Source organism: Stegostoma tigrinum, chromosome 30 (genome assembly GCF_030684315.1).
Source record: "Stegostoma tigrinum isolate sSteTig4 chromosome 30, sSteTig4.hap1, whole genome shotgun sequence".
NCBI lineage: Eukaryota > Metazoa > Chordata > Chondrichthyes > Orectolobiformes > Stegostomatidae > Stegostoma > Stegostoma tigrinum.
Window position 1 is genome coordinate 17984507 of NC_081383.1, and position 20474 is coordinate 18004980.

Here is a 20474-nt window from a genome sequence, read left to right on the forward strand (position 1 = left end):
TGTTTCGAGTCATCACTTCTTGCTAGGTCTAAAATCAAACACAGGGTAACTAAGTGAGTGGTACATCCATGTACTAATGGCTTCCTTCACTTCTAATACAGAACTAAAATCACTGAATACCTTAATAATTAATGTTTTCAGGACTAAGATGCAAAAGTAAGTGGTTTTAAACGTACACTATTATTGAAAACTACACAAAAGGTTTTGTCTAGTTTGCAAATTGAAAATTTTTGAGCTGCACTGAAAATTGGATTATGAATTCTAAAATCATACAGACAGGAATTTTACTGATACTTGCCACCTTGTCTGATGTTTTGGCTCAGTACTATTAAATAATATCAAAAATTCAATGCAAGATGGTAATGTTACTGAGAAGCCTGCTGTCAAAATACAAATTGTGGCAAGAACAGCAAACATTCTACTGTGCCATTAAAATTATCTGCAGCATACAATTAAAATTAGAATTAGAATTAGCTTTATTGTCACATGTATTCGCATGAGCACAGTGAAAAGTTTACAACGCCAATTTCAACGTCATTTTAGATATCAAGTTACCTAGGTACAGATTCTTAAATACAAATCTTTCAGGAAACAATTAGAAAAATCACAAAGTAAAAAAAAAATCCAGCAATAATTTAGAAAATAGAGAAATAAGAGTTCAGAACAACAGTCCTCCCAACCCAGGCTACTTGGACTTCACCTCAAGGCCTGGAGTCAAATCCAGGCTGAGGCTGGTAATGTGAATCCACATGAAACCAGGAGTTAAATCCACGCAGAGGCTGGAGGTCTGAGATCACACCGAAGCTGGGAGTCTGGGTCAACGCTGAGGCCAGGAGTCTGAGCCCACACTGAGGCTGGGAGTCTGAGATCACACTGAGGCTGGGAGTCTGAGACCACACTGAGGCTGGGAGTCTGAGACCACACTGAGGCTGGGAGACTGAGATCACGCTGAGGCTGGGAGTCTGAGCCCACACTGAGGCTGGGAGACTGAGATCACACTGAGTTGGGAGTCTGAGATCACACTGAGGCTGGGAGACTGAATCCATGCTGAGGCCGGGAGTCCACATTGGCTTTCACCCTGGACATCACCGATGCCGACCAAGGATGGGTGGTTAAAAGAAAAAGGAGTATAAACGAAAAGAGAGAGAAAGGGAAGTGGACAGAGTGGATGACTGTTCATGTGACAAACAATTAATGGGCACTGTTTATGATTGGTAACCAAGATCTCCCTAAAGGGAGAATTGGGAATTGTGTTATGGTATGATAATGGTCATTGGTTTGGAAAGTGCGGGTAAAGAATCATTGTCAAGTTACTACTGTAGATCTCAGGGTATAGACTGTTGTATCTGAGGTGTCGAGCGTGTTAATGTTCCTGTGTGACATTTTATTTCACTTACAAGAAACAAAAATACTTAGCAAAACATCTGGTGAGAATAATGATGCTGTCAGCATTTTACAATGGTTCATACATGTTATCGCTTAAAAAATGTTGGAGTTACCGAAATTTGATGGCAACACTGTTTGGATTTTGGAGAAGTGAGATTTCTGCTCCTGGCTTCTAACTCTGGTGTAAGAGTCACCAGCAGCTAATAGAAAATGGAAAGGAATTCCTCTCTGTTAGAACATTTTAGTGCCTACCATTTTCTGATATTATGTCCTTTAGACAGGGCTGAAGGATGTGTTTCAGTTAAAAGAAAGTGAGATGGCAGAATGACATATTTCCCATGATTTCCATCTCAGTTGCACCCGATCGTGTAGTCCCATATAAAACTGCCAATCAAGGCTGTTCTGTGCTGCAGCAAAGGTAAAGCATTGAGTTAGGACATGTGTTGCAATTTGGCCTACCATCCATCTTCACGATAGACATCAGATTACTGGTTACTCTTAAGGTCACAATCAACCTACAACTTTACACTGCTGGGTCATTCAAGGTTGCTATGGGGATATCACGAACCCCAGCTGATTAGCAGATTAAAGTGGAAATAAGCATGTTCCAGTCATAGTTTGCTAAAATCTGGGTAGCTTATCCAGACAGGGCAACAAAGATTTACAGTGACAGGTTTTCCAAAGGCAGAAGGTATATGAAAGACCTCTGCTGTTTCCCAACCTAAGACCCTCAGCTAATAACTGTTAACCAACTCTTTTCCTTTCGTCTTTCATGAGAGGTGGATGCCACCAGCAAGACCATTATTTGTTCCCCATCCCTAATTGCTCTTGAGCTGAAAATTTCAGGGCGCTGCTGAAAGCCAACCTCATGATATGGGTCTGGGTCTGGTCTGGTAACACAGACCAGGTAAGTACGGCAGATTTCCTTCATTAAAGAACATCAGTGAACTAGATCAGTTTTTGCATCAATTAATGGTAGGTGTCATGGTCACGATTACTGATTTTTTAAATTGAATTGAAATTCCATCAGCTGCTCTGGTGGAATTTGAAACCTTGTCCTCAGGGTATAAACCTAATATGTCTGGATTACTGGTCCAATGATATTATCACTATGTCAACATCAAACCTTTCAGTTAGCTACTCTTTTCCAGTTTGAGCCTCTTTTGCCTCATGGCAAATACACTGAGATGGTATTGGTATCTGCTCCTTCACTTCATAGGCACCTGGCCCTGTGCTCTAGGCTTTACAGATTGCTGCAGAAGGATATTCTGTCAGTGATAATACAGTGTGGAGCTGGAGGAACACAGCAGGTCAGGCAGCATTAGGGGAACAGGAAAGCTGATGTTTTGGGTCGGGATCCTTCTGTAAGTGCACGTTTTTCATGCTGTTAGTGTGTGACACAGGGTCATGATGGCTATTGATCTACTGGATAACAAATCCAATAGCGTGAGTGAGTTCATGTCATATGGTCCATGGTAACCAAGCCTGTCAAAAACAGGAAATACACTCTAAACTGACAGTTTAAGTTTTATGCTGCTATGGCCCACCTGCAGAAGGAAAATAGGTTTGTGCAGTTTCCTGACAAATTACATTTACTTAACATTTTCAAGAATGACACAGGCATTTCATGGTTTGTTAATATTAAAACTGGGTGAAATACAAGGAGCCAAGTGTATACCTTCTGAAATAACTCCATAGAGGCTAATTCCCTTCACTGATCACCCTTTATTGACACACAAAAAGTTAAACAGGTCTGGCGCATCTATGAAGAAAAAAATCAGAGTTAACACTTCAGGTCCGATGACCGTTCCTCTGAACTGTTGACCATGCCTCTTACCCATGCGGGGCCATTTCCATGATTCTTAGACCAAACTTTATCCCTGTATCAAACTGTCTCTCTTACATCCGGCTTTGGCGCTCCTGATGCAGTTTCACCCTCCCCACCCAGTTCTGAGAAGCTCAGACTTAATCTGGTATGGAGTCTTCTGCTCATTAGCAACTCTGCTGGTGCTATCCCTGTAGTTGCATGTAGAATGGTCCTACAATCAAATAAGAACCATAACAACTTGGTGTCTAATGATAGGCTCTTTTTTTCTAGTCTGAGTTTAAAATTTGGACTGCTCTTTCCGCCAGGCCATTGGATGACAGATGATATGGAGCCGACCTTATATCTCAAATTGCATTCAGCTTTAAGAAATAACCAAATTCTTGGCTGGTAAACAGTGGCCTGTCATCTGTGACTAATACTTCTGGGACTCCAAATGTTGCAGAGGATGCATACAGTTCTTCTACCATCATCCCAGTGTTTGACAAATGTACCCATACAGGTCCAAACACTTTGAGTGAACATCTACAATAACATTGAACCCATGAAAAGAACTGCATAGTCGACATGCAACCAAGTCCAAAGTTTCCCTGGCCATTTCCACAGATGAGGGGAAGCTGCTGGTGCAATGCTCCAGCGTTGCAGCTGGACCCCAGACATAACATCTTACCAATGTCTTCATTCTGGAGACCCCTGGAAAACCCTGTTGGGGTTGACCAACATACAACAAACAATTGTGCTTGGAACAATCACTCACACTCCCCCAGCACATGTTTTCCTCTACCATGAGCTGGTCTCTCCGAGTCTAAAATGGTTTCATTTCTACTTCTGTTGGCCCTTTGGCTTCTACCATCACTGCCAGATGTTTCAGGTTTGGAAGGCCTGGATCTGTTTGTGCCAAAAGACTGAGGTTGTCAGCTGTGACTTGGAGAGGTTCCAGAAAATTTATTATCATTACAGGCTGTTCCACTGGAGGTACTACTGATGGTGTATGCTAATGGGAGGCAGCTCATTGCATCCACATTTTCTACTCGGACTCCCAGACAGTGTTCTAACTTATACTTATTAGAGCCCACCATTGAAGATCCCCAGAGTTATGGGCGGCACTGCCCTGTCTTCTTTCAGCAGAGCAAGTGGGGGTTTGTGGTGGTGATTATCATCAAATTTTGCCTCTCATGGTAGGACTTCCTGACTCCAACTATGACTGCCAATCCATCCATATCTACCTGGGAGTAGTTACACTCGACATTGCCCAAAATCCTGCATGCATACACCATTGAGCATTTCTGTCATTTGGGCCATCTATGAGCTAAACCAGCCAGAGGCATCTCATGATCTTCCTCAGGATTATAGTGTGCCAACACCTTACAGGATGATAGCTGTTTCTTTATTCCACTGAAAGCTAGGGCTTATCTATGAGACCATTTCCAAGGCTGACTCTTTATAAGGAGTTGCTGCAAAGGTGCCAGGATAGACACTAAGTTTTGTATGAACTTTCCATAATAATTTATCAGCCCCAGAAATGACCTTAGCTCCTGGTCAGATGTGGGGTCTGGACCACCTTTGATCACCCTCACTTTATCTTCCAAAGTGTGTAACCCTGTCTAGTCAACTTCGTAGCCCAACTCCATTCTCTCCCCCTTGGTCCAGGCACTCCCACATACATCCAGGACACAAACCATACCCTCCACATCTTCAGAAACTTCCACGTCCCTGGTTCCCAGCGCTTCATCTTTACTATGGACGTGCAATCGCAATACACATTAATACCCCACAAGGATGGCCTACAGCCCCTCAGTTTTTCTCTCTCCAGACCCATCCAGTCCCCACCCCACCAATACCTTTCCCTGCCTCACCGAACTAGCCGTCACCCTCAATAAATTTTCCTTCAATTCTTGTCACTTTCTCTAAATCCAGGGGGTTGCCATGGACACACGCATGGGCCCCAGCTACACCTGTCTGTTTGTCGGTTATGTCGAACAGATGCTCTTCAGTATGTACACTGTCACTGTTCCCAACTCTTCTGCCCTCACATTCATGACTGCATCAGTGCTACACCTACATCCAGGCTGAACTGGAGCAGTTCATCGACTTCGCTAACAGCATCCCCGCTCACGCCCTCAAATTCACATGGTCTATCTCTGACTCCTCCCTCCCCTTCTTGACCTCTTCGTTCCCATTTCTAGTGACAGTTTACAGACCGACATTTACCATAAACTTGCAAACTCCCATAGCTACTTAGGCTATATCTCCTCCCATTCAAAAACTCCATCCTGTTTTCACAATTCCTCCATCTTCATTGCATCCGCTCTGATGCATCCCAGATGTCCTTCTTTTTCAAACAACGCGCTTTTCTCCCATCAGTCATCCAGACAGCCCTCCACTTCACCTCCTCCAGTCCCTGCCAGGCAGCTCTAAACCACAACTCCCCCCAAACATAATAAAGATAGGGTCCTCCTTGTCCTCACTTTCCAACCCACCAGACTCTGCATCCAACATATCATTCTCAAACACTTGCACCAATTCCAACTGGACCCCACCACCCAGAACGACTTCCATGCCCCAACCCTCTTGGCATTCTACAAGGACCATTCCCTTCACCATTCCTTAGTTTGAGCCACACTCTGCACCAACCACTGTAACCAAACACTGACTCCTCCCTGTGCTACCTTCCCCTGTAACCATAAAAGATGTAACACCTGCCCACACACCATCTCCCTCACCCCCATCCAGGGCCTTAAACAGCCCTTCCAAGTGAGACAGAGCTTCACCTGCGTCTCCTACAACCCAGTCCATTGCACCTGGTGCTCCTGATGTGGTCTTCTCTACATCAGTGAGACCAAACATACGCTAGGGGAACATTTTGCCAAGCATCTTCGCCTGACCCATAATGGCCAGCTTAACTTCCCGGTCACCATCCATTTCAACTCCCCCAAACACCTCATTCCCTCTCCAACAAGTCCGTCCTTGGCCTCCTCCAGTGTTGCAATGATTTGGAATGAAAATTTGAGGAACAACACCTTATCTTCCAATTAGGAACCCAACAGCCCGGAAGGCTCAACCTTGAGTTCCCTAATTTCCAATAACCTTCCCATCCATCCCTTGTTTCCCTTTCCAGCCCCACCTCCTCCCTTCCAGTCACTAACCAGATTCATCCCTCCCATAGACCAACTAGGTCATATCTACAACCAGTGTCTACCTATCACCATCATTCCAATACCACCTCAGTTATCTGCAGCTCCACCTACCCTTACATTCAGTCCTAAAGAAGGGTATTACCTGAAATGTTGACTTCTCCTTTCTTCCAGATGCTGCCTGGCTTGATGTGTTCTTCCAGCCTCGCGTTTTTCTACCTTGGATTCTAGCATCTGCAGGTCTTTTGTCTCTAACTTAGGTCACTTTGGAGACCTGTAACATGCACTTTTCCCTTCTTAGGCATACGTTTGCCTTGGAAAAATGCCTCAGGACTATATTTTAAGTTCTCAAAGTGTTCCTTATTTATTTTCCCTGTTACCAGGACGTCATCTAGGTAAATGGTGACATGAGGTAGACCTTGAAAAATGTTCTCCACTTGCCACATTTTCCAATGATAAAGCCGATTGTGGTGCTTGTTTGAAGTCCAGTTGGGATTCAGCTAATGGGCATTTTTGCATATTTACATTATTAATCCAACATACCAAGCGGTCTCTCAGCATTTCATTAGGGTTTAAGTCAAATTCAAAGGCTTCTGCTTATGATCTCCACCTAGTCAAAACCCCCAATACAGATTGCGCTGGTTCTCAAATTGCTGAGTAAAAGCAATAGGACATCAGAATTAGAGGAGGTTTGGGGTCATAATCTTCCTTAACTATATCAGTCAACTCTTGATAGGTTTTTGTATCTGGTGCCTCAGGGAAAGTTAGGATCCTAGTAACAAAAAAAGCTGCAGCTTCACAGGGTCTCAGGAGAATTACTCATTGTTTCTTATCCGCCACACTGTCGTTTGCCTGGAAAAAAAAACACATTTTTTCCACATATTGGGCCCAGTGCTTGACAGCAAGGTCAAATGGGTCAAACTTCTCAAAGTCATGATGTAAGAAACTGCACAACCAAACTCAAAGGATCATGCTTTACTCTTGTTGCCACTGAAATAACTCTACAGAAGCTGGTATCTCTTTGCCAATCACCTTTTTATTTATGAATAAATGGTCTTTGAATAAAGCACTGCCTTGTTCAGAGTCAAGCACCAGGGTGTCAGTCGTTCTGACATTTCCCTGTCAGCCAGGGCTTCCCGAATGGATCAAATTAACAGTCCCAATCGGGGAACTCATATTCTATGATGTCCAGCTGGCTGAACTTATTACAATCACTGCACCTTGCTTCACTCTCCAGCACCTTCTGTGACCTTCCCCATCAGGATACATTTCAACATTGTCAGGGATGAGAAGGCAGAGGTTTCCACCTGACCAGTTTTTATCTCTCTCTCCTGGATAAAGGATGAGAATCATCTTCTGTGGCTTTGACTAAGCCCAAGGGTCGGTGTCCAATCCATAATGAATGGAATGGCAGGTGAAAGTAAAAACTGTTGAATTCCATGTGGGGTGAATAGATGTCAGGGTAAGGTTTCTTATGGTACCATGGTATTACCCCTGCCTTTGAACTAGAAGGCTTGACTCAAATCCCATTTCTTCAAGAGGGGTATCATAACTTGATGAAACAGGCTGATTAAAAATATCTAAATGTGAATGAAGATACTTTTGCTGGTGATATAACAGGCACCACTATACTCTTGATGATAGATGAGCATGTTAACATAGCGTGATGGTGAGGTGGTTGTGACAGACATGCTTTATATAGTACATAATTAGACAGTGCAGTTGGCTTATTTTGCCTTGTCTGACACAGTAAAGACATTAAACATTAATATCGAATGACTGTGTGCGGACTATTTTCAGTGACATTACTATAGGCACTGCCTCTCAGAAATCTCACATAATTCTCAATGTGATTGTCCATTTAACCCTTCACAAAAGCCTAATTTTCCATAGTAGCTTTGGTAAATTGGGGTCTGTAAAGCAGTTGGGGCATGGCAGGTTCATTGCTCTGGAGATTGCCTTTCCCTTTTGGAGAATCAAGGTCAATTCTAGAGAATTGGTGGCGCTACAGCAGCAGTTTTCTTTGTGACATAGTGTTGTCATCATTCCCAGCTTGCTGTTCTTGGTAAAAACCGAAAGAACTGCAGAAGCTGTAAATTAGGAACAAAAACAAAGTTGCTGGAAAAGCTCAGCAGGTCTGGCAGCGTCTATGATGGAAAAAACAGAGTTAACATTTCCGGTCTGGTGACACTTCCTCTGAAGGGTTCTGAGTTGTCAGTTGATTGCTTCAGTTCTGAGGAAGGGTCACCGGACCCAAAACATTAACTCTGCTTTCTCCTTCACAGATGCTGCCAGACCTGCTGAGCTTTTCCAGCAGCTTTGTTTTTGTTGCTGTTTTTGGTGGTGTTTGTGCCCTGTGGGGAAATCTAGACTAATTTTCCTGTAGGTGCTGCGTGTCTTGTCATTCAAACTATAATCTCTTGGCAACAATCAAAGCTCCTTATAGTGACAGGTGTTAAAATATTACAATTGAAAATAGGCACTGAGCCAGCATATTCAAATATTCTGAGTGAATGACCTAGGATTAAGTAGCGTGTGTGTTGCCATCGCTTTGGATTTAGCAGATCCTCCTCTCACTTGTTTTGTTTGGTAAAACAATCTAAATTCTCCCCTTTAGCTCTCTTCACTCCCTGAGGATCTGCCCCTTTCCCTTATGCACAGCAGCCAACAACAAAAGTGTGTCTGGCAGTGCTCAAGGGGAATTAGGGGCAGAAGAGCTATTGAGGGACATGAAAAGATGTAGCACTCTGATCTTTAGAATCATAGCATTGTGAAACACCACAACCAAGACGAGCCACCATTGTTTCAGGGTCAGACAGAAGTAAGAGGAAAGGTTGCTACAACAAACACTTTGAATAGTTCCTATATTGGAGAAAAACATCCTGAGGCATTTTTCAAAGGTATAATCACAAAAGGGACCACTCCCTCCCTGGGCAGAGCTTCACACTCTTTACTGCCACTTCCCAGGGCCTAGTGTTTTCACCCAGCAGTGGCCTTGCGATGGGCGGTGATAGTAAGTGGGAAGTTGGCAAGAGATGCAGACACTGTGCTCTCGGTGCCATTTGCCTGCAGCAGGCAGGGAGGAGGCAGCCAGCATCATCAAAACCAGCAATAGGCCAGCACTGCCAGAATTTGTCCATGTTCTCCAGTGCAACTTTGTCAGTTTAGGACCAGTTTGTGACAGAGAATTGTGCCTAAACTCCTCACCACAACGTTTATTGACAACACGAGAGCAGGTTGCTTTAATGTTTTTTTGTCTTGAAATGTTTAGTACTTATTTTGTGTGGGTGCTTGCTGTTAGTCACCTCATTAGAAGGCAGTTTCCCTGACTCCGACTAAGGTGTGGTCATACACCCACTCTGAGAGATTTATTGTGAATGATACTGATAAAATTCGACCAAACCAGCAGGTTTGACAAAACCCTGATTACTTTGATCAAACTGGATCACAGAAAGCACATTAGGATGACAAACATAACCCAAAAGGTATTATAAAGGACAATGAGGGAGATCTACCCAAAAGTCATCCAAAGCTGGGTATCTCTCCTGGCCAAAACTTGGATTTGTTGTATGGAGTTAATTTCCCCCTTCTAATGGCATAATCCACTGGACACACTTCAGACAAATGGGCTTAAATGTCATGTGTTCTGTCATTAGATAGTAAACAGGCTGATGTGGTGAATTTGACACCCCTGTGTCATCACCACCACATTTCCTGCTGTATAGAGACACTTGGCTTATTGTACTGTGTCAGAGAGATTTCTCTGTTGTAAACAGCCATGGTCTAGAACCTTGTATCTGCCTGAATCTTAGAAGGCGAATAGAGACACCGAGTCAGTCTAAAGTCTTGCCATTAAAACACAGTTACTACTTCTGGCTGAAGTGCAAACTCTCTCCCCACCCTTCTACCTCCTTCCCTTTATCCAACTTTTAAGATCCCTGGAAGTGCACTCTCATGGATGTGAAGTTTCCTGTCAATCAGCTGCATGCTAATGTGGAAGAGAAAACATTTCAAAACGACAACCATATCAAAATAGAAATTCATAAATGTGCATATTCTGTATCTTTACTCATCCCATTACTGCCTGCTTTCTGCTTGTCATTTAATCACTTCCTCTCTCTGTTTTTAAATGTCCCTCTTCCCACTTACCCCCTGCTGCTATACTTACTTAGGACCATCTCTAACTTCTCACGGCTGTGCTGAACTGACATTAATCTGAAATATTGGTGAGATCTTTACCCGATAAGGTGTAATTGGGCTTCCTAATGTGGAAATGCTAAATCCTGTGAAATCAACACTATCTTTAAATCTTGATATCATACCATCCTCTTCCAGCTTGCGCCAGTGTGGTATTGAAAGTAAACAGAAAGTAATCCTGGAACTGTCGGGCAACAAATTATGGCTGTTAGAAATCAATTAAGAACTAGTTTTTACCGTCCCAACCAGAAGACCTGTTTCCTAATCTGTCACTAGCTCTCCAGGGTCACTAGGGTGAGTGTGTGGAACAAAGGGCTTCTTTCCAGTGAAATTGAAAACTTGGGAAGGGTTTGATCAGTTACGTAGAGGAACTCTTGCTAACTTCAGGGGAAAGACTGCTGTTCAAAGCACATCTCCTACCGAGGTGATCACAAGGTGATTTCAAAGGGTGTCACAGTGACTTAGTGGTTAGCCTTGTAATGCCAGGGGCCCGGGTTTGATTCCAGCCTTGGGCAATTGATTGTGTGGAGTTTGTGCATTCTCCCTATTTCTGCATGGGTTTCCTCTGGGTGTTCCAGTTTCCTCCCACAATCCAAAGATGTGCAGGTTAGGTAGATGGGCCATGTTAAGTTGCCCATAGTGTCCAGGGGATGTGCAGATCAGGTGGATTAATGATGGGAAATGCAGGGTTACAGGAATGGGTTGGATCTGGGTGGGGTGCTCTTCGGAGGGTGGTTGTGGACTGGATGGCCTGAATGGCCTGTTTCCACACTTAAGGATTCTATGATTGTCAATTTCATGGAAGGCCTTTCTGTGGTCAAGTATTTCCCACCACCTCACCACCCCCCCCACCCCACCACCACCATCCCCCACCCCGCCCCACAGCTGCATTACTCTGCTGCCAGACAAAAGCAGCTCCAGCTTCCATTTCTCATATGGAGCAACAGCAAAAGGCAACTCATCACCAATAGTTCCTCACCTGTATGACCCTCTTTGAAGAGTTTTTACATTAGAGCTGTTATATGCACATAAGTTGTTGGTATTGTACCAAACATATCCATATATGACATAGTTAAGGCTAATAAACAAAATACAAAGTGTTTCATTAGTGATAATTTGTTAGATCCTGGCTACAGTCATGTGTAAAACACCTAGAAAGCCTTACATCTCTTGCTTAACTACACATGTGTGCTTATATTGCGAAAGGTGGATAAAGCCAGGATAGGACTCCTTGGAACGTAGGAGAATGAGGGGGTGACCTTATTGAAGTGTATAATGTCATGAGGGGCATTGACAGGGTGAATGCATGTCGGCTTTTTCCCAGGAATGGGGAATTGGAAACTAGACGGCATAGGTTTAAGGTGAAAGGAGAAAAATTTAAGAAGGACCTGACAAGTTTGTCATGTAGAGAGTAGTGCATATGGGGAATGGGCTGCCAGAGAAAGTGGTTGAGGCAGGTACAATAGCAACATTTAAAAAATATTTGTGTATGTACATGGATAGCAACAGTTTAGAGGGATATGGACCAAATGCAGATAATTGGAACTAGCTGAGTGGGTACCACGGCTGGCTTGGACCAGGTTAGGCCAAAGGGCCTGATTCCATGCTGTGTTACTCAATGACTACATGACTGGATATTTAGGTATCACTACGTAGTTTTTAAACCTCCAACATTTCAACACTACAGTATGAACTTGATAAATGTCGGTGGATCAAAATGAGCAGATGGGCTACCTATTTTACACCACAATTGACCCTTCTGTCCAGTGAAGACGGTAATCCTCAGGTAATAATTTTACTGTGGTTTTATCATCATCACACTCGCTGATGTCTTCATCTAATGTCTAAACATTAGCAGCAGGTCACTAGTTAGAAATTATAATGCAGGAAGCTTGAATGAGTTTTCCCTCACTATCTTTGGGAGGCCAATCATCAGACTGAATAACCATGCTTGCTGAGATCAGAAAACTCAGCGCAGATCATATTCTGCATTCTGTTCCATTACCTTGATGCACTTATGTAAGATATTTTGTTTGGTTAGCACGCAAAACAATCCTTTTCACTGTATCTTGCTACATGTGACAAAAATAAATCAAATCTAATCTGGTCTGTCTGGTTTAATATTTTATTAGTGAAGTGAGCATTACATCATTGCTAAATTCAATTTTGACCATACCCAAAATTCACATTTATGTGCCTTCCACTGTGTGATTGTGAACCAATGCAGAAGAAAGCATTGAATCCAATTCACAGCAGGAATCCTGCTTGATGTTCCACCCCCTTCAGACAGGGACACTGATGCTAAATTAATATTCTTTCTACTGCGACAGCAAACTCAGCACAGAGATACAACTAAATCTGGGAGCCTCCAAATCTAAAATCCACTTGGTAGAATGTTGATCATGATCATGACTGTGGCTTGATATTATTTTTAAAAATTGTCTCAAGTAATTCAAAATACTTTTAAAGAACATTGCCTTTAAAGTGTTAAAACAGCAGAACAAAATCTCTAGATAATTTCTTACCAATTAATTCTCTATGGGTGTCACCAGCAAGGTAACGTGTATTATTCATCGCCAGTTGTCCTTGAAAAGGTGGTCCTCTATTCCATGTGGTGAAGGTGCTCCTGCAATGTTGTTGCATAGAAGGAAGTCAGAAGTCACACGACGCCAGTCCAACAGATTTAGTGGGACTCACACAAGCTTTTGGAGCACAGCTCCTTCGTCGGGTGTAGTAAGAGGACTGGGCACAGACACAGAGTTTGTTGGCAGAGAAATCAAAAGATCATTCAACTGGTGTGAGTGCAGTGTCAGGTGATAAGTCTCTACAGGTGACCAAGAGTGTTAGATGGTGGGTGAAGTGCTTATGAAGTTGATGTCAGTGCTGGTTATTCTGGTTATTCAGTCTGATGATTGGCTGTCATGCCAATCAGGCAGAGCCATAGGAATATACAAAGGTGCCATCTCAGGCAGATGCTGAATTGTTGGCGTGAGGCTTTGTTCAGAGTATAACCTGGGGTCATGTGACTTCTGACTGTCCATCCCAGTCCGACACTGGCACCTCCACATCATGCAGAGGAAACAAAGTACAGGAGCAGAAAGTGCCTTTAATAGTGCAATCAAGTAAACACAGAGCCATCAACAAATGAACAATTGTGAGATAGTGGATAAGCAGTTCAATTGATCTATAAAATTGTGGTAGAAGATCAAATGTAATACTGTTCACCAACAGGCTGAAGAATGCCCAGAATCATTTTACTGAGAAACCCTCAAAGGCAGCAAACAAAAAGCTGATTTAATGTCACATTTGTTTCAATCACATCATGCCCTAAGTTGAATCTCCAATTTTACTTGACTAAATCTTTGCTCTTATTGACTGTGTTAATTTTCCATGAATCTACCATTCCACTGTTAGAGTAAGGGTACTGAATTTAAATATACAATTGTCAGGAGCTGATCAACAGATGCTGGTCTGCCAGAATCAGACTTGAAACACAAGTTAAAGAAGGTTAATAACACATTCCAAGACAAATTCACTAATAACTCACAGAAGTGAAATGATTTCTTCTTACCTCACTGCCGAGTGGAATCAGTGAAACATTTGTGTTACACAGAACTGGAGCAACTCAAAAGGTACAAAGTAGCAAATCATGTTCACAATGAAACAAATCACAGAGCATTAAACATATATCTGGGTTCCCAACTCTCAAACATTTCAACCCTTTTTTGGTAGTTGCCATCTTTGCAGCCTCTCACTTGTACAAATATCTCTTCATCTTCCTTGAAAATTGGTCTCTCTTTGGCTATGCTGTGCAGACAAAGAAGCCCTGCATAGCTGATGAGCAATAATAAAATGGATCAGTTTTCCGCTATTTTTTCCGTGGGAGAAAAAAAGTCACAAAAAGAAAACAGAAGCCAATCCTGGAGGAGGGGAACAGAGACCCCTTATCCACTTACTTACTCAGATAGAACAGGAAGTGATGCTGACCTTGGATCAAGGCAGCACCAGAAACACTGAAAATGATGAGACTGGCAGAGGGTGTCTGCCTCTACCACCTCCATCTCTCTTTACTCTTGCTTACCTCCCAGGTGCTGGCATAGTCTAGAGTGGGAACTTATTCATTGCTTTCTTAGCTTTTATCTTTATCATCCCTTTCCCCTTTTCTCCGGCTTCTCATTACCCAAAACTTAACTTCAGTGATTGTTTCTAGATGGTTCCCAATCATTCAGGATTGAAAAGTCAAACAGAAAAAAGCAGGTTTATTCAGAAGAATTACTAAGGGAAAATCATAGCTTGCTGAAGTAACAGAGAGAGATGATGAGGGCAAGGCTATTGAGGTTTTATACATGGAGTTCCAAGAGGCTTTTGATATACGCCCACACAACAGACTAGTAAGGAAAATGATAAGTCATGGAATAAACAGGAAAGTAACAACATGATACTAATTTGGCTGAATGATTAAAAAAAAGAGAATAATGGTTAATGAGTATTTTTTGAGCTGGAGGATGATCTGTACTGGCATTCCCTAGGGGCTGGTATTGGGACCCTTGCTTTTCCCGAAAATCATCTAGACTTTGTGTAGTGGATGGCCCAGAACTTTAAAGAACAGCAACCTGTGAAGAGGACAGTGTACAATTTCAAAAAGGTATTGACAAGTTGGTGGAGTGGACAGGCAGGTGGAGGTGAAGTTCAATGCAGAGAAGTGTAAGGTGATACACTTTGGTACAAAGAATGTAGAGACTATTCTAAAGGGTATGCTGGAGCGGAGAGTCCTCGGTGTGTATACATAAGTAATTAGATGGTGCCTGAGAGTAATGACACTAAACAACACACTGCTGCCTCACAGCACCAGGGACCCAGGTTTGATTCCACCCTCGTTCGACTGTCTGTGTGAAGTTTCCACATTCTCTTCGTGTCTGCGTGGATTTCCTGCGGGTGCTCTGGTTTCCTCCCACAGTCCAAAGATGTGCAGGCTAAGTGGATTGGCCATGCTAAATTGCCTGTAGTGTTCAGGGGTGTGTAGCTTAGATGGGCTGTAGAGGGATGGGTCAGAGTGGGATGTTCCCATAGTTGGTGTGGACTTGTTGGGCCAAAGGGCCTGTTTGCACACTGTAGGGATTCTTCTTCTTCTATGAATACTTTTCATTGCTTTTGTAACAAATAAATTTGATAATAAATCAAATCAAATCAAGTCAGGCAGAGAGATCTATTAATAAAGCATAAACTATTCTAAACTTCATTAATAGGGGCATCGTGTATAAGATTAGGGAAGTTATGCTGAACTTAGAACACTGGCTAGACCTCAGCTGGGTACCACATTATAAGAAAGATATACATACGTTTTAGAGAGTGCAGAAGAGGTTTCAAGAATTGCTCCAGGAATGAGAAGCTTTAGATAGGATACTTTTAAGCAGTTGTGACAGTTGATGTTTGAGAGGAGAACGCTGAGGGGAGATTTGATAGGTTTTCAAAATCATGTGGCGTCTGGACAGAATAGATAAGGAAAAATTGTCCCGCTTGTGTAAGGATCAAAACTAGAAGGCAGTTTTAAGATATAACAAAGTGTGGAGCTGGAGGGACATAGCAGGCCAGACAGCTTCAGTGGAACAGGAAAGCTGACGTTTTGGGTCGGGACCCTTCTTCATTTTCTGAAGAAGGGTCCCAACCCGAAATGTCAAATTTCCTGTTCCCCGATGCTGCCTGACCTGCTGTGTTCCTCCAGCTCCACACTGTGTTATCTCTGATTCCAGCATTTGCAGTTCTTGCTATCTCAGGCACAGTTTAAAAGCATTTTGTAGAAAAGCATGTATGCAGTGAGAAAAAGACTTTTTTTTCATATAGCGACACAATGGGGAGTTCAGGTTTGGAATGCACTGCCTGGAAGTTTATGGAGGCAGGTTCAATTAAAGCATTCAAGAGGACATCAAACAATTATTTAATTGGGATGTGCAGGCTTATGGGGAAAAAAAATTACAGGAGTTCAATGTTTAATGTTAGAATGTTCAACGAACTAGTGCAAACATAATGGGCTGAATGACCTCCTTCTGTACCTTAACAATTTTGTGGTTCCATTAAAGATGAAGATTTAGATTGTAAACCCTTTCCAACATCCAGTGCTCCGTCTCTACCAAACACCAGCTGTAGGATCAGGGGCGGCATGGTGTCTCAGTGGTTAGCACTGCAGCCTCACAGTGCCAGGGACACAGGTTCAATTCCAGCCTTGGGTAACTGTTCTTCCTGTGTCTGCGTGGGTTTCCTCTGGGTGCTCCGATTTCCTCCCACAGTCCAAAGATGTGCAGGCTAGGTAGAATGGCCATCCTAGATTGCCTGTAGTACTCAGGAGTGTGTGGGTTATAGGGGAATGGGTCTCGGTGGGATGCTCCAAGGGGCAGTGTGGACTTGTTGGGCTGAAGGGCCTATTTCCACACTGTAGGGAATCTAATCTAACCATTTGGGACTGGTCAGGAGGTACCTATGGGGAGTGCAAGAGCCAGTGGAAAGAGAAATGGTTTTCATTCTGTAGTCCAGGTATCTGAGATAACAAGGTGTGGACCTGGAGGAACATAGCAGGCCAAGCAGCACTAGAGGAGCAGGAAGGTTGACATTTCAGGCCTAGACCCTTTCTGTTAATGAGAATTAGATGCAGTTTTTGTGGCCTAATCTACAGATGGAGACTCCATGGCGAGATGCTGTTAGGGATATTGGAGATGACCCACAACATGGTGAGATGGTGGTGGGGTTCTATTCTAGCACGTACTCCATTCTACCCAATGACCTCTGCAGCCTGCAACCTACCATGGAGCATAGAATCACCTATGTGGATACTGCAGCCCCGACCTACACACAGGAGTTTATGTCACCAGCTTTTTAAAGGAAGCTTAGTCTAGGTATATGTCAATCCCTGGCCTCCTCAGTATCTGCTTGCTTCTAAATGCTAAAGGACACATTGCTGCAGGATTTCACAAGATCGCTGAACTCTCATAGTCAGGTTTACTGCAACTCACTGTCAGTGAGGGCCTGCAGATCCATGACATTAGGAGCGAAAGTACTCTCTGAGGATGACAGACGATCTGCTCCATACTACCCACGGGTCATCACAGTGAGTCAGTGGTTAGTTCTGCTGCCTCACAAATCTAGAGATCTGGCTTCAATTCCACCTTTAGGAGACTGTCTGTGTGGAGTTTGAACGTCGTCCCCCAAGTTCTGCATAGATTTCCTCCAGGTGCTATAGTTTCCAACCACATTCCAAAGATGTGCAGGCTAGGTGGATGACCATGCTAAATTGCCCATAGTGTTCAGGAATGTGCAGGCTAGTGGATTAGCCATGGGAAATGCAGGGTTATGGGAATGGCTCTGGGTAGGATGTTCGTTGGAGGTTCTGTGTGGACTCAATGGGCCAAATAGCCTGCTTCCACACTGTAGGGATTCTATGATTCACTCAACCAGAGCTCATAATGTGGCTTGAAAGTTAGTGAGCTAGACAACCCCAGCACCACCCAAGCTGGACTCTCTTTGGACCTGAGCTTTGAGAAATCAGCAGCCATTCATTCAAGTGCTGTCATCTGAACATCAATAGACATGTCTCAAGTCTACCTAAAGCACAGGGCAACACTTCATAGAGTGAGTAACTTGGAGTTACAACAGATCTCCAGGCAAGGGTCCCCAATTCAATTCAATGCTGAATATTACATGCTGATTGTAATGGTTATTTTACCGTTGTAATGGTTACGTTCCTGAATGAAGAAAAATCAACTGTCTCCCCATCTTAATTCACCCCATCTCTCAGTTGGTTAATTTTTAAAAAATCCTTTCCTTCTTAAATACCTTTTCCCAATCCAAAGGTATTTATGTTTTAAAAGGAGCCAAATTTACAACGCTTTCCTGAATTAAAGAATAGGCGAGTATATTAGCTATCAAATGTGAGAAAAGACAAGAAATGTGAGACACATACACAAAGATTAAAAAGCAGAATTGAATAAAAAGGCATCAGATTAAAGAAAATGTCTGAATTATTCTCTGGGTTCTAAACTTGTACTGTTGTTGTTGTTAAGTTGGATGACACAGCAATATTGATGTTGGTATGAAACAGCTGATTTTAAGGTTCATGTCTCTGTGGCTAGCTGACTGACTTTGTCCTGTTTCTTTTGCTGAAGACTTCACTGGTCTGACTGGGTTCCAGCACTCAGAGCAAGAGAGTGCCTTTTGTTTACCTGCCCTGCAGGGGTGCCTGATCTCTGTCTTCATGTTGTGGCCTCCATACACATTCGTCCTCACTAGCACATCAACACAATAGCACGCAGAGGCTGGGGGTTGCAGTCGTTTTTTAATGTGTCTATTTTTGAACATTTCTGGAACACAAACATCTGTAGCTAGATATATAATCAACAGGATATGGTTTTTGGCTGGGTGGGGTGAGGGGGAGGAAGGATGTTAGGCAGCACCTTATTATCTCTTCCTTTTAAATCACGCTGAAGTTTACCTGACACTTTGCAGGTATGACATTCCATGGCCTTGCATGGGGCTTTGTCACACTACCACTGAATTTCCATCCACAGTCATCTTTTGGCATATGTAACTCTTTTAAAAATCACACTTCGTGATTAAAAGTTGAATATGTCCGAAACTAATCTGATGTTATGATCCATTGGTATAACATTGAATAAAAGAGAGTTTGGGTGATTTGGTGTTTTATTAACAACGTGATTTTGCTACTTAATGATATGGAGGTGCTGGTCATGGACTGGGGTGTACAAGGTCAGAAACCACATGACACCAGGTTATAGTCCAATAGGTTTATTTGAAAACACAAGCTTTTGGAGTGTAACCCCAGCCTGACAAAGGGGCTACCCTCTGAAAGCTTATGTTTTCAAATTAACCTGTTGGACTGTAACCTGGCATCGCGTGATTTCTGACCTTGCTACTTAATGGAAGTGCTCATCAGTGAGGTACTGTCTGATAGACCTGGTTGCTTGCAAATGGAGGTCTTGCTCTAGGTTTTGCTACATGCTGTTTTACCCAGGAACTATTGCTGTCTCAACGCCTTGCTTTCATTGCGAGCTGAGATCTTGGAGAATGCATCACAGGGCAATGACTCAAGAAACATAATGTAGTTTGTGCTGAAGAATGTACCTAGTTTCAGCAAGTGCTCATGCATCTTGGATGGTACCACCATCCACGGCAATGGGATTTTACTGCACAGGATTATTGAGCTATCTTTTCCCTCGATGCTATTTCTGATTTAAGTTGTCAATGTTGTTAAGACGCAAAGACAAGTTGAGGTTATATTTGCTTTATAGGAAGTAGACTTGTGTAAGAGTATTAAATTATTGTAGCTGCTAAATTTAAAATCCTAGGAAAATGGTGGTGACTGCATCTAATGGAAATGGGCAGTGATTCAACCGTTACAATTTTCAGCATGCTAATACCTTATTTTCACTGAACGTGATCCTCAAAATTCAACTCAGTATGCATTTAATGAGGGAAAGAATATTCAATAATAAACGCATAACATCTTTGAAAAGACACTGCTGCAGAAAACCTTTTGTGTATCTTTAGATATGTTGATTAAGATTTTCCAAGCAGCACCTTTCAAACCCATGGCTACCACCATCTAAAAGGGCAAGGGCAGAAGATGATGGGAACACCACCACCTGCAGTTCCTCCCCAGGCCACTCACCATCCTGAAATATGTCGTCATTCCTGTTGGAATGTTGCTGTTGGGCCAAAATCCCACAGTTTCCATCAAACAGCATTGTGGATCAGCCTCCAGTACATTGCAATCGTTCAAGAAGGCAGCTGACCTCTGCCTCCTTAATCACAACTATGAATGGGCAATAAATGCTGGCCCAGCCGGCAATGCCCATGTCCCATGAGTAAATAAAAAACTGTACAATAACAACATATGGTAAATCAACCTAATAAACATGGGCCAA

At 42.9% G+C, this 20474-nt stretch overlaps 1 long non-coding RNA gene across 2 annotated transcripts in view; it reads right to left on the bottom strand.

Moving 5' to 3' along the window:
- Window positions 1-458: 458 nt before the first annotated feature.
- LOC125465842 (uncharacterized) overlaps window positions 459-20474 on the bottom strand; it is a 44294-nt gene continuing 24278 nt past the window's right edge. For both annotated transcript variants that reach the window (XR_007250325.2, XR_007250324.2), the window contains 4 exons: window positions 13068-13168; window positions 6491-7197; window positions 3065-3148; window positions 459-1793 (listed from right to left, as the gene is read on the bottom strand). This is a non-coding gene — a long non-coding RNA (uncharacterized LOC125465842). The remainder of the gene's footprint in view (window positions 1794-3064; window positions 3149-6490; window positions 7198-13067; window positions 13169-20474) is intronic.